A 15,326-nucleotide genomic window follows, 5' to 3' on the forward strand; every position below is an offset into this window, starting at 1 on the left:
AGACCTCTCTCTCTCTCTCTTTTTTAAATTAACATATAATGTACTATTTGTTTCAGGGGTACAGGTGTATGAATCATCAGTCTTACACAATTCAGAGCACTCACCATAGCACATACCGTCCCCAATGTCCACCCCCCCAACCCCCACGCACAAGACGTCTCTTTAAAGGAGTCAAACAACAATGGAAAGGAGAGAGAGAGATGGGTGACTTGAGAAAGTCATGCATTTATGAGATCTCCTTATTAGAATGGGGACAATTTCAACAGAGGAAGAGAAAGAAAAAAACAGGATGTAAGAGAGAAAGTGATAATGGGGGGGGGGGCAGTCCCAAGAGAGAGGGAAGGTATTACAAGAAATCAACCAGCAGGTCAACACTGCCTCTTTGGAGAGAAGGGGAAAGGAAGCGAGGGAAGATTACCCAAAAATTAGAGATGGCAAGAAAAAAGGTTGAGGACACTCCTGTTTGGGGGTGGTGGGATCTTTCCTGGAAACTACAAAAGAGATGTGAGGTAGCCATGGGCAGCTGGGACTTGGGGAGAGGGCATCGGCCATCAATTGGACATTCACTCAGCAAACATTCCCTGAGGGCCTTCCATGTGCAAGAGAGTGTGCACATATGCCTGATCATAAATGAAGTTAGCAGGCATTTGCTCTCTGGGTAAAAGAGAAATAGGTTGATTTTCTCGCTCTTGCATCTAGAAAAAGACCATAAGCAGTAACAGGTGATAATTACACATCCTTTGAAGCGGATGGATGTGCTAATGGATGAGACATCACTATTGCCAGAGCCCAAGATCCATTCCTCAGAAGGAAATGGATGGTGTTAGTTGACTTACTTCACAAACAAATCCTGTGTGCCTGAGCATCAGAAAAATGAGCTCTGAAGGGGCATATCACAGTTGCTGTCCTCCAGAAGGTCACAGTCAGAAGTGATGATCTGAATGCTTCTGCTCTTTCCACCATCTGGCACATTTCATTGCCTGGAGCATTAGCCGAACCCACCATCACAACCTTTACGCTTTATTATAGGGTAAGCCTCTGGCCATCTAGAGGTTGTTAACAAGATACTCTTCTGGACGCAACATTACGTTATGGAATGGACTAGAATAGCATGGTTTTTCAGTGCCATTAAGCCTCAAAATGAACTTTCTAAATTATTTATTTATTTATTTAAAGATTTTCTTTATTTATTTGACAGACAGAGATCACAAGTAGGCAGAGAGGCAGGCAGAGAGAGGAGGGGAAGCAGGCTCCCTGCCGAGCAGCAAGCCCGACGCGGGGCTCAATCCCAGGACCCAGAGATCATGACCTGAGCCGAAGGCAGCGGCCCAACCCACTGAGTCACCCAGGCGCCCCAAACTTTTTTTTTTTAAAGGATTTTCTTTTTAAGTAATCTCTATACCTAAGGAGGAGCTCAAACTTGCAACCCCAAGATCAAGAGTCACATGAGCTCCACTGACTGAGCCAGCCAGGTGCCCCCAAAATGAACTTTCTTAAAACCATGGCAGCTTTTAAAATTACAAACCATATGCACATCACTCTGCCTATGTTCTTTCAACTAGAGTCAGAATAAAATCTATGCTCCTGGGGCACCTGAGTGACTCAGTGGGTTAAAGCCTCTGCCTTCGGCTCAGGTCATGATCCCAGGGTCCTGGGATGGAGCCCTGCATCGGGCTCTCTGCTCAGCGGGGAGCCTGCTTCCTCCTCTCTCTCTGTCTGCCTCTCTGCCTACTTGTGATCTCTGTCTGTCAAATAAATAAATAAATAAAATCTTAAAAAAAAAAATCTATGCTCCTTACTTTAGCCCTCGAGGCCCTTCATCATGTGGACCCTGCCACCTCCTGTACCAGCCTTATATGTATATTTTTAATGTTTGAAAACACTTTTAAGGGGCGCCTGGGTGGCTCATGGGTTAAGCCTCTGCCTTCGGCTCAGTCATGATCTCAGGGTCCTGGGATCCAGTGCTGCATCGGGCTCTCTGCTCAGCAGGGAGCCTGATTCCCTCTCTCTCTCTGCCTCTTTGCCTACTTGTGATCTCTCTCTCTCTGTCAAATAAGTAAATAAAATCTTTAAAAACAAACAAACAAAAAAACACTTTTAAACTAGCCAAGAGCATCTCACCTCACCTTCCTGCTCCAAAGCAAGTACTGTACAAAACCAAACCCAATTTCAAATTTATGCTTACCATGTCCATGTAATCATTTGTTAAGTACTAACTATCACAAGGGGGAAAAATCATGCTTTACACTCATACTGACACATTTATTCCCCTAATTCTCTTGATGAGATAGTTCAATGATTAAAAAAAATTAATGGCATGTATCGCTATTGTAAAAATGTGATTAATGACTTTTTTGAGATTAAAGCATCATCATCTTGATTATTTGGTAAAGAAAAGCCTATCAACTAACTTTCAAGTTGGGTAATTTACTCCATTAAAATCAGCTACGGTGTTTCAAGATTTAATGTATTGTTCAAATTCATGTATGCAAACAAACTCATTAAAATTCAGGAGACTTCACTCAGAAACTCGCTGTACTTAAAATTCAGGGCCCTAACAGAGGACATTGAGCTGGAATATTTAAATTGAAACATTTGTCCCTCCTAGACAGGGTACTGAGCACTGTGTCTTGTTTTTGTTTTTGTTCTCACCCCAAGGAAGAATTCAAGATGCCCTGGGAGTCTGCAGTAGCCAGAAGGCTGCACAAAATTTATTCCTTACATTACACTGACATGTTGCCCCTGAGGTCAAGGGCTGCTCCTGGACACCTTCTTAAAGCCAGCCAGTGAAGGGACAATTCCCTTCACTTTGAGAAGAAGGTTCAAGACAAATATTTCTAATTCTGGCTTTGTAAAATCCATGTGGGCCACAACTTTCAGAATGAATTTTCTAGAAAACCGAAGCACACCCCATAAAGTAACCAAAATGTTCCCATTCATAATTTTTATGGAATTCACTCTAACAAGTGCCTCTTAAATTACCTGGAGAAAACAAAACCCCTCACCAACTACTGAGCCGTGCTGCACACTAGCCCCTGTGCTAAGCACTGTACTATAGCACTGTCACTACAGCACCTCACAGCCATCCTCTTGGCAAAAGGAAAACTGATACCAAGGAGGTCAAAAGACTTGGTGATATCGCCCAGCTGGTCAGGACACCTAGCACCACACTGCATCCTTGAAGATAACTAAATTTTTTTTTTTTTTTTTAATATTTCTGAGTCACTGGTGGTGTAGAAAAGCACAGTGGTTAAAAACAGTTTCTGGAATAAGACTGCCTGGATTCAGATCTGGGTTGGTTTCACTAGTCACCAGCTACGTGCCCTTGAGAAGTTGTTCAACCATTTTGTGACTCCATACCTCTTCTAGAAAATGGGAATAACAGAATGTACCTAAGAGGTAGTCTCATGAACGAATTGGATCAATCCATGAAAAATGGTAAGCCATGTAAAATGCCCAGAACTGTACCTAGTATATATAGTAAGCACTCAATAAACGTTAGCTCTTTTAAAAGCAAGTGCTCTAACAATGAAGTCCCAGGGATTGCCAAGGTCCTCCCTCACAGCTGTCTGGGCCTACCTCAGTGAACTGGGAATGAGTTCACTCCCGCACATGCCTTTTCATGTGTGTGTCCCATGTGCCGAAGATAATATACACATGATGGTGCATTTGATTCTCAAAATAAAATGAAACCAAAATCCTGAAATGGAGTTACTATCCTTCCTTTATCAATAAAGAAAATGCTTAAATCATTTGTCCAAGGCTCTCAAACAGGACTTGAACTTGAACTTGTCTCAGAAGCCCAAGTTCTTTTATCCATACCATGTTATTTTGTGTTAAGTCTATTTTTCCTTTTGTCAGTGAATCCTCTGGTTATTGCTCAGGATCTATTTTTTCTAGAAGGGTCTTTAGAGTGTATTGCTCACAACACTCTGATTTTGCTTTGAAGAAATGGAAGCCCAGGAAGTTTACTACTGAGCTGCCCACACTCCTATAATGAGTATCCCTGCTGCAAGTGGCATACTGCCACTTTTTCCTCTTAGATGTTGGTGGCCTGCCTCTCAGAGGACCTCAGCTCTGCTCCTAATCTCTCAGAGAAACAAATGACCACTGTAAAAATCCAGAATGCAAAGCTAAAATGAGAGACCAAGGGCCTCCCCTAGCAGGCAACTTCATGAGCTTTAGCAGATGGGACTTTGTTTTATCAGGTTTAGCTGCTCCGGCCTTTCTGCTTTTTGGCTCACAGCAACATTCTGGAAACTCAGGGCTAGCAAACCAATCAGGTGTTAGTCCAGTCTACAATGCCCTGCGATTCTGAGGAAAACTGCCAAATAGGGCTTTACAAACAAAACCCAGAGCAGAGATGATTTCACCCTGCAGAAAAGAACAGGACAGGCTAGCACAAAGTTTAAACTTAATTTGCCAAAGGAAAGAAGCTTACAATTAAAGCAGCTATTCCTAGCACATTACAGTCTAAGGCCAACAACATACAAGTGTAACAACCAATGGCCCCATGTGGAGAGGCAGTGCTGCCTTGCCATTACAATTAGTTCCCTTTTCATGAGCGAGTTGGATTCATAATTAAACTCTGTCCCTTCCTGCCTCCACTCTGCTGTGCACATATTTGACTGCTTCCTAAGGGAGGGGGTTAGAGGCCAGGAGACAACCCCAAGCCACAGGTCCACTGATCTCCCAGGGTCAACAGGCAAGGTGAAGCATGTTGGCGTGAGCTGTATAAGAGCTTCTCTGGGGAGAAGGTGATTTCATCTTTCCATGCAACACACTTCTCAAGTCACTTTACATGGTTGTTACTCTAGCCTCAGTGCCAGTATAGTCCCTCCCATGGAAAACTCCAGAACCTGTTCTGGGAAGAGCAGGTTGATGTAGACAAAAGTATGGTCAGGGCTCCTCTAAGATTTACTTGTTGGATCAAGTCAATTACTCTCTCAGGACCTGAGCTTCCAGAACAGGGAGATAGCAATGTCTAGCCATAGATTTCATTACTGAGGAGTTTAAACAGAAATATAAGTGAAAGCACTTGGTGAACATAAGGGTCCAAGTGACGTAGAAGGCAACAGACACTGTCTGCTAATCTAATTCTCAGTGACTCCTGCCCTTCTCAGGACAGAGTCCAGACTCTTGAGCAGGTCTGAAAGCCCATTACAACCTGCCCTTTAATTACCTTCAACTTCACCTCCCATTTCACTTGAGGCTTCAGCTAAACAGGATGTCTTGAGTTCCTCCAGAGGGCTGTGCTGTCTGGTGCACCTGCGGGAGGAGCCCTCCGTCCCCCCACACTCTCTCATTCTACCCAACTAAGTCCTCCTCCAGGTTCTGATTTTAGCTTAAATGCCATTTCCTCCTAGAAACTTTCCTCTACCTCACCTCCAAGCTTTCACAACCTTTTTTTTTTTTTTTACCCCTTTGGAGTCCTCTTCATCATTGTGTTAAATTGCCTGGATACTTGTTACTCTTTCCCCTCTCAAAATTTTGTGGATGAAACAATGTTGCTGAATGAGTGAATTTAGAGAAAATGAAAAAGACTTAGTGTCTTACATTGGGAAATGACTATCAAAATCTCTGCAGTTCCCACTCTGCACTTCACAAGCAACCTTGTCCCACCCCTAGCCTCTCTTTTTAACTGGTAAGAAAGTAAAGATCATGAGAAGGAGCTAAAAGGTTTGACCAAAAGCATTCTGTTAATCAAGGACTCTAGAGATGTGCTTGGACCCTATATCTCTGGTTCAATCCCTGAATTTTCTACAGATGTTGGCTATGTTTATACTATATGTATTTTCATAGCAAGAGAAGTAAAAGCAGAGGAAATGTAAGAGAAAGGAGACTTGAAATCCAAAACCTGCTGCTTAAGGTCTGGCTGTGCGTGACCTAGAGCCATTTCCATGTCTCCACGCCTCTGTCCCTTATCTGTCAAATGGAAGTTCAGTACCAGCAAACCTAAGCAGCAAAAAGCTTCTTATCTTTTTGGATTATTTTTCACCTACCTCACCATGTTTTATGTAAAGAAAATGAGATAAGTTGAAAATACTTTATGCATCTCTTCTCAAAGAAGTATTTTTCCAACTTCTCATGTGATTATATTTTTGGTGACATTCAGCTTTATTATTCAAACCAAAGCATTTTTTAGAAGAGGGAGGGGCAGAGGGAGAGGGTGAGAGAGAATCTTAAGCAGGGTCCTGGCTCAGTGTAGAATCTGAGATGGGGCTCAATCTCATGACCCTGAGGTCACAACCTGAGCAGAAACCAGGAGCCAGACACTTAATCAACTGAGTCACCCTGGCGCCCTGAACCCAAGCATTTTTTTGAGCACAGGATTCAAATTCATTAAGCAATCTCTTTAGGACTACAAAACGTTTGATTTACAAGATCAACACAGGCTTGGCTGGAATTAACTAGGGCTACTATTTCTTCCTTCTGACTTCATGACATCAAGACACTAGTGTTCACCTGCAGAAAGAACCCTTGCCCATAGTGGTTAACTGAAGAAATAAAGGACAAACCCTCTTTCTTTACACACACTACTTGATTTCATAGATTCATAGAATGCTGCAGCCAGAAGAGAGTATGAAAACCATCGAAGCCTGTATCTGCTTTTCACAATGAGAAAACAGGCCCAGTCTCACTCCTTGGGAAGTGCTTAAACAGGGCTGATTGCAGACACACACCAATTGTTTTTCACAGTATTACATATTTGGCAATAATAGATGATTTGAACAAAAAATTGTGGTAAATCATATTCTAGATCACAATACAAATTTCAGATGTAATGGTATTTGTCAAAGCTGAAGGTTGAAGGGCAAAGATAGAGACACAACTGATATTATGTACGCATGTTTTAAAATTTGATTATGATGGAATTTTCTGGAAGTAAGAGATTTTGCCAGTCCCACCAATTTTTTCATGCTTCTGTAAGACTGGAAATTTTCAAAACAATAGTAAGTAGACAAAATGGGAAATTCACTCAAATTATTTTTTGGTGGACAACAACCTCATCTGTCACTGTTTGTTACTGTTTGTGACTGAAACAAGCACCAAATTTTTACTAACTAGTTCTAAACAATGTAGACAGCAATGAAGTCAAAAGTCACTACTAATCCTCACACCCTTTTATTTATTTCTTTTCTTAAAGATTTTTAAGTAATCTCTCCCCAGTGTGGGGCTCAAACTTACAACCCCGAGATCAAGAGTTACACACTCCATCGGCTGAGCCAACCAGGTGCCCCAGTCCTCACACTCTCACAGGCAGAGGTTTCTAACTCCTTTCCCAATAGTTTCTCCAACTACTAAGAAAAGCAAAAGAGACTGAAGGAGTAGCCAAAGACATGGACAGGGGTGGAGGGTAGAATATTATTTTCATTCTTGGGTAACTTTTTTTTTTTTTAAGATTTTATTTATTTATTTGACAGAGAGAGATCACAAGTAGGCAGAGAGGCAGGCAGAGAGAGATGGGGAAGCAGGCCCCCCGCTAAGCAGAGAGCCCGACTCCCAGGACCCCAAGATCACAACCCAAGCTGAAGGCAGAGGCTCAACCCAATGAGCCACCCAGGCGCCCCTGTTATTTTCATTCTTTCCCCCTTCCCAATCCAACCCTTCTCCCCCAAAAAACTGATAAGGGTGAAGTATTAGTGGAGTCTGAACTGAGACAGTAGTCTGAATCATTCCAAAACTGAAAGAGTTAACTCTCAATAAAAAATTGTTTTCCATTCCATCGCAAGATTTTATTCAGAGACCTTTAGAAAAGAAAAAGTAAAAAATTCCTTGTTGAAAACCATAAAGTTACCCCATCCAAATTCACAGGCAACATACAAATTACAGTAGGGTTAGTCACTGACTGCTCACAATACAAACCCTTTTATTTATTTTTTTGTGATGGAGCTTGTGTATTTTTGTGTATGAGATTGGAATATTTGGTAATACCTATTTCAGAAAAATTTTGCATAGGGCCATAAGAAACAGACTCTTACAATTCAACTTTTAAATAGATCACCCGATATTTCATGTCAAAACATGACTGGGTATTTTAGAGAGTGTCCCTCTACTTCGTATATCAGGAAAACATTGATAAGTTATTAAAATAATCACTGCCAAGTTCTTTGCCAAAATATGCAAAATCACAACATGATGTGGGGAAGTCGTGCCAGTCCTAGCTCTGCCAGAAGAAAGCTATGCAACACGACATATTGCTTAATTGCTTTGCAGTTGGTTTTCCTCAATCGTGATGAGGTGGGATTCCATCCCTAACCGGACTTTTGCAAACCAAGCGCTTTAAAGTCCTGCAATGCTGTCACTGGGTGCAACTAGAGCTGTCCTAGCCTCTCTCTTAGGGACAGCAAGCCTAAATTTGATGAACGTGAGGACATAGAGAGCTTTAGCATTTTCTCCCGGGAATTGAGAATTAACATTCAGGGCTGAGGAAGATGAGAGCTACTTGGAAAATGTCCAATGGTTCAGCAAAAGGTAAATACCAAAGCACCCAATCACACTGATGCAGAATGCTATAGGTACGACAACGAGAAAAGAGATATTTCATCACTGCCAAGTAACAGGTCTGCTGCAGAGAACAGTTTCCAATTGCCCCACCACTTTATGTGGCTTCTCAAAGGAAGTCTCAAGTAACTTAGCAAATTTAAAGGAAAAAAAAAAAAAAGCGGACATTTTTTCCTCTAAAGACAATCAGGTACCTACTTTCTTTAAGGTTCCTATTAATTCAACACAAAATAAGAAAAATCCCCAAACACAAAATGAACAGAGGATAAGGACACATCTCCAGATACAACACATCTAATTATCATCCCCGGACAGTATTTTTAATACTGAAATTTAGCCCTCACATGATGGACAGCAAAACCTATTCCCTTGCAAGAAGAGATGGCCGATGTGTAGGGCAAAGCCACCCGCCCTCTGCCGCCCTTTCCCTCCCTCAGCAAGGCAGAGGTCAGGGACCCGTCAGCCCCTGGTCTCCCCCGGGGTCTCCCAAGCTCGGTGGTCTACACCACACAGCGCAGAGGGTGGCTGCCACCACTCCTGCCCATGCTCACATTCATGCTGAAGTCTGTTTCATCCCAGCTTTGCATATTTCTCAACATACTCTGCCCAATATTGAAATACTGAAATGGGTCTTCAAAGAAAGCCACTTCATGACAGTAAAGCCCTTCATCTAAGCCATAAAGTGGTCATTTTTTTCTACCTTATGTAATTTTAGAATGGTAATAAGAGCAGAAAACATAATTGGAAACATTCATTTTACTCTAGACCCTGTGCCATTCTAGTGAGATACACAAGAAGTTCTATACAATAAATGTTTATATTCATCTCTTTAAAAACAGAATTTGGCTTTATTCAACCCAAATGCCCAGCCCAGTTCCAATCCACTCACTACCCTGTCACTCAAACAAGCACTGGGCAGAATACAGACACAAACAGAGCTCCATCTGCTAATTAAAACTGGGCATGAAACTGTTAACAGGCATCTGTTGCATTGTTTGAAGCTAATGGGCAGAGACAAAGCTGAAATGGCTCTTCTAAAGCAAACCCAGTGATTTCACTCATTTTCTATTTGGTATTTATGTCAGTGGGGGATTGGAAGCCGCGTGTCAAACAGCTTATTATGAAGACTGAAAGATAAGTGATATCTTACCTATTCTAAAACATCCCTTTAAAACAGATAATAGAAAGATATATAACACTTTATACTGGGGAAAATACCATTCTTGTGGTAAGAATTCCAATTAAGCATTCTGATTGTATCTCAGACATAATCTAATTATAATACTATGAAAGAGAATAATAACCAAAATTCAAGCAATGCTTTATAGCTCATATAGGGCTTTCACAATTTATCCACCAAGCCATTCATTCATCCAGCTGATGAAAAAAAAAAAAAAAGTCATTTAACATGGGCCTTGGAGACTTAAAAGGTAAATAAGGCTTGATTTCTGCCCTAGGGAATTCACAGCAACACTGAAAAGTTGGTATAATATTAGACTCTATTAGAGATGAAGGAACTAAGGCTCTAGAAGGACAAGTGACTCACCAAGGCCAGAAAACTAGGAATGGCAGATGCCAGGACGTAAACTGACTGCAGACCCACTACTCCCCTTAATTCACCATGCTCTCTCCCTAACACCAGACGTGAAACAGTCCACTTCAATGTCTACTTACATTTCAGAAGCTCCTATTATGTTAGGCTCCACAGTATTAACCGCCACCTGAAATCTACTTCCCCATCCCCACTCCAAGCCTCTCCTCATTCTGCATGAAATCTCTTTCCTGCAGAATCCTCCCACTTCTAATACACACAAGAGAGCTGGTCCCCAGAATGGCTCCACGTGCGGGCAGGCAGGCAGGCCTCAACAAGACCCAGCCTCAGGCCGTGCCAGCAGCTCCCCGGAGGTCTTCTGCTTCTGGTTCCATGGTTCTTTTCAAATGCAGTTATCGGATTTAACTCAAAAATCAACTGCTAATTTTTTTCTGGTCTTCAAAGGCTAGGCTTATTTCCCTTGAAGACAATATCCAAACCTATTTCCCCACAGCTTTCTCAGTGGGTCCAAAACAAAGCTTCCCCCTGATTTGCTGCCAGGCAGAACAGCTGGCAAAACTCTTTTTTGTAAAGTACGCTTAGTCTTAAAACATATCCATATTGTGTCCAAGACTCAGTTTCCCCACACCCACTCTTTATTTGCTGAATGGCTTTTCTCCCTCACTAGAACAGGAATTGAGGAGGTTAGGTTTAACCCTTTATTATCAAGCATTAAGCTCTACTTTTTCTGAAACAGTATTGTCAGGAAAGCTACGGCTTGGATGGAAAATCTCCTGACAGCTTCGAGAGAACACAATGACATTAAAATTAGGCTTTATGTACAAAATGTTCAATTTGAAGTTGCGTGTTCCTTGCATATTTCTGTGTGAAAGGCTGAAACCAAGGAAAACAAGTATGAAAATTAAAATCCACTTACTCTACATATTTGGCTGATGCTTAGTCAAATGTTGATGACATTTTGGATAAAAATGTAAATATGACAAAGTTTGTTTTTCAGTCAGTAATTCTTGATAACAGCCTTGAATTGTTACCCACCCAAAAAAGTTTTTTAATTTTAGGTTAGGGTCGACAAACTTTTTCTGTAAAGGAACAGTGAGTACATATTTTTAAGCTCTGTAGGACACATATGGTCTCTGTTGCATAGTCCTTGTTTTACATTTTAATAACCACTTAGAAATGTTAGCAAGCATTCTTCGCTTGTCAATGGGCACAAAAACTACAGGCCACATTTGGCCCCAGGGCCATTCTTTGCCAACCCCTGATTTTAGGAAAAGTGAATCCAAGAAAAAAATGCAACGTTACAGAATAAAATATCTAAAAGTGCTCTGATGAGACCAGGCGGCAACAATTAACCAGCATACTGCTATTAACATGATTTCATTAGCTATTTTGCACGTGGAAGGAATTTTAATGACAGGATGCACTTTGATCTCCCAACCTGTAACTAGGGACACAAAAGAAACAGGCAAAAGAGGGCTATCATATGCAGAGTTATCCTAGGAGAAATCCTCACAGAAAAGTGTAAGTGCAAAACCTAATTCCTCCCCGGGGAAAGGTGGCGACTTGGATTTATGGAGACGATCAGACTGACAGACTGATCAGAAATAGCAGCAGTGAGAAGTCACGCAGACTTGAATTAGGGGCTTCATGGGAAGTTCTGCTACAACCAGCTGTGTGATCTTGACACTGTCAATTCAACCTTAGCTTTCCTACTTACAAAATTGGGGCAGGGCTAGAAAGTTGATAATCTCCAACTCTTCTACTGTCAAACTATGAAACCACTCAGGAAATACCCTGACAGGAAGAGGGGGGAGGGGTGGGGAGAGACAGCAAAGGAATGACGCTCACACTGTCCAGTTAAAGGACAGGGCTGGGTTTTCTCTTCTGTTCTAGCAGCACCTTGCACAGTACAGGCCATTCCAAGGTGTCTGTATGGCCTCCTATCAACAGTAAACTGTACCCACGTCACACAGGAAATATAATGCACAGGTGACTGTATTACTGTTTCCTAGTTGTCTTAACATCACATCTTACAGACATTTAAAACATTAATTATGATTATGCAGGAGGCTTGGGGGAGCTCATCAAAAAACTTTTTTCAGGGGCGCCTTGGTGGTTCAGTCGATTGAGCTTCTGCCTTAGGCTCAGATCATGATCCCAGGACCCTGGGATCCAGTCCTCCATCAGTCTCCCTGCTCAGTGGGGAGTCAGCTTCTCCCTCTCCCTCTATCCTCTATCTATCTTCTCCCTCCCCCTCTATCCCTCCCACCACTATCCCCCCACACCCACCCCACTGGTGTTCTCTCTCACTCTGCTGTCTCTCTCTCTCTCAAATAGATAAATAAATCTTAACAGAAAGAAAGAAACAGAAAAACTTCTTTTAGTTCTCAAACCTCTGAACTGGAAGGCTGGTTGGTCATAGGCACTGGGCCTGTAATTTCTTTCTTTTTTTTTTTTTTTTAAATTATTTTTGTTTTGGAAACATGTATTTTTCATGTTAAGAGGTTATGTATTTTTTTTTAAGATTTTATTTATTTATTTGACAGACAGAGATTACAAATAGGCAGAGAGGGAGAAGAGGAAGCAGGCTCCCCGCTGAGCAGAGAGCCAGATGTGGGGCTCGATCCCAGGACTCTTAGATCATGACCTGAGCCGAAGGCAGAGGCTTTAACCCACTGAGCCACCCAGGCACCCCTGGGCCTATAATTTCAAATGGGTATACCCTCCCTACTCAGTAGTTAACGAGTATTATCCTACTGATAAACTGAAAGATTCGCAAAGGGTCAGGTGGAAGACAATGCACCTTCCACCAACCCCAAAAGCAGAAAGGAAATGAGGAGAGCTGGGATCTCAGAGAAGGTAGCAGAACCTTAAAGAAGTAAGAAGAAAGTACTTGTGAGAGAGCCATTATCTGTAATCAAAATGATTGTCTCCTTCCTTTCATGATGGCCTAACCACTATCAAAGACCATCTAAAGACAGCAAATGCCTTTTTAAACAATGACTTGAACTTTGACAAAGCAGTATCAAAACTAAACACGTATCTGCATGGGACACAAGCACACATGCATATCTACCAAATCACACACACACAAACCTCAGGTATTAAGAAATGAGTTTTTCCTGTGATGTTGACCTTATCAAGTTTAGTCAGCAAGGCTGTGGCAGACCCTGTCAAAAATCCAGTCAGAAAAGCCCAGAACTTATACACCTAGGTATCTCAAAAAATAATTATGACTGGGACTCTTAAGTCCCAACTCTTACCTCAACAATTTCAGATGACCAGTGGATGGGGGAGAGGGGGGGCAGGGAGTGGATATTGCTGCTAAAGATGTGGACACTCCATGCCTACGTGTGCGGTTAGTGAAGAATGTGTAGAACTTTGTTCATGAGCATGTTGTTAATATTCACCTTCTTTTCCCAGCTTAATTTCAAATGCAAAGCATTAGGTTTCAGGTAAAAAAAATTTTCTGCTGTTTGAAGGCAGTGTGATACCACTTCCTGTCAGGCTCTGTGGCTCCTTTCCCCTCTGAGGGCTCTTTCCCCTCCTCCATGTCAACTGAAAATGCAGCTCATAGCCTCTTTTAACCACATCCACCTCACAGAAAATATGAAGACCAAGATCACATTTGAGACTCATTCCGACTAATGTCTGCCTTCTGTTCAACACAGTTTCAGAACACAGCTTCATAGCTGCAACCCTTTACAGAACCAATTTCAATTAAAAAAAAAATCCACACAAAAAAGATTCTAAGCCAACTGCAAGAAAAGTATTTTTTTTAAAGATTTTATTTATTTATTTGACATAGAGAGATCACAAGTAGGCAGAGGCAGGCAGGGGGTGACTGGGGGGGGGGGAGCAGGCCCCCCACTGAGCAGCGAGCCTGATGTGGGACTCGATTCCATAACTCTGGGACCATGACCTGAGCCAAAGGTAGAGGCCCGACCCACTGAGCCACCCAGGCGCCCCAAGAAAAGTAATTGTTAAAAGCTACTATCACAAAAGGAAGCAGATACCCTTACAGGAAATATGGGACAAAAATTAAGGCAAAAGGGGTGGGGGCTAATAAAGCTATTTCAAATGACTGAAAGTCAACCAAGGAGCTTAAGAGAAACCACATCATTGAGACTCACTCACTTTTGACACAGGAGAATGCTTCTGGGAGGGTCACACACAGAGAGAAACGACAAAAGGCTACCCACTCAACTTGTTAGAAATTGTCCTTTGCCATCTGGACTGCACTACGCATTCAACAATGTAAAAGGTTTATTCGGGGTTTTGAAATTAGTACCAGCATCCAAAACTAACGTCCTTTAGTTGCTGTGACAGCTCCCACCAAATCTCTTAGGAATATACTTGAGACATGACATTTAAAATCTGCTTCCTCAGAAAAGAAAAAGTCCCACTCAAGAATGACTGCCAAGAACTTGCAACTCAAACTTCCCTAAGCCCAGACAGCATAACACCGGGGAGGTTTCAGAGCACTCAGTCTGTAAGAAGGAGGCCAGAACAAACAAACCAACCATAGACTTCCCTAGTTCTCAATTTTAAGAGCGCTCCATACCTAAATATTCTTTTTTTTAAAATGGTAAATTATCCTTAAGACACACAGTATTCAAATACAATTGCTACCATAGCACCATAATAATCCCAAAAATTCACAGTGAAATATGCTATAAGAACCATGTGAAAGGTGCTTAAGTGAGCTACTATTAGAAACTACAAACATCACCCAGACAACTGAAAGATAAGATTCTTAAGGTATTTAATTAACTGCAGCTATTTAACAAAGAAAGTGATGTTAAGGTCACTTGCATAGGCAGTTTAAAACCAGCCTTGATTTGCTCTTCTGTTTATGGTAAGTTACTTATCTCCTTACCTGAACACAAAGTCAGCCAGGACAAAAGTAGAAAAGATAGCTCCCCGCCAAGATCAGGTAAAACGATTAATCAATTCAAAGTAATTGGGGGTACACTGTTGTGTTGTGATTCATTCAGCAAGTAATAATTAAAACCAAGGCAAAACGCATAGGGAGTCAGGCAGAATGTAAGATCAATTCCTCCGCTGAGAAGTTATTAAACATTCAAGCCCAAGAATTTACAAAGTTGAGAAGTGTTGCTTCTCAGGATATGGTAGTAAAGGAGTGAACCGTATTTTCCTGATCACACCATTCCCAAAAGTCGCCAATTCTCCTAACACCAGTTAATGCTCACAGAACACTTCACACTCTGTAGGCATTATTCCACCATTAGTCACGTTTTGATCTTTT

General features: G+C 41.8%; 1 protein-coding gene across 1 annotated transcript in view; it reads right to left on the minus strand.

Moving 5' to 3' along the window:
* RAB8B (RAB8B, member RAS oncogene family) overlaps nt 1–15,326 on the minus strand; it is a 59,860-nt gene that overhangs the window by 43,431 nt on the left and 1,103 nt on the right. The window lies entirely within an intron of this gene.

The sequence above is a fragment of the Mustela nivalis genome (genome assembly GCF_964662115.1).
Source record: "Mustela nivalis genome assembly, chromosome: 6".
Lineage (NCBI taxonomy): Eukaryota > Metazoa > Chordata > Mammalia > Carnivora > Mustelidae > Mustela > Mustela nivalis.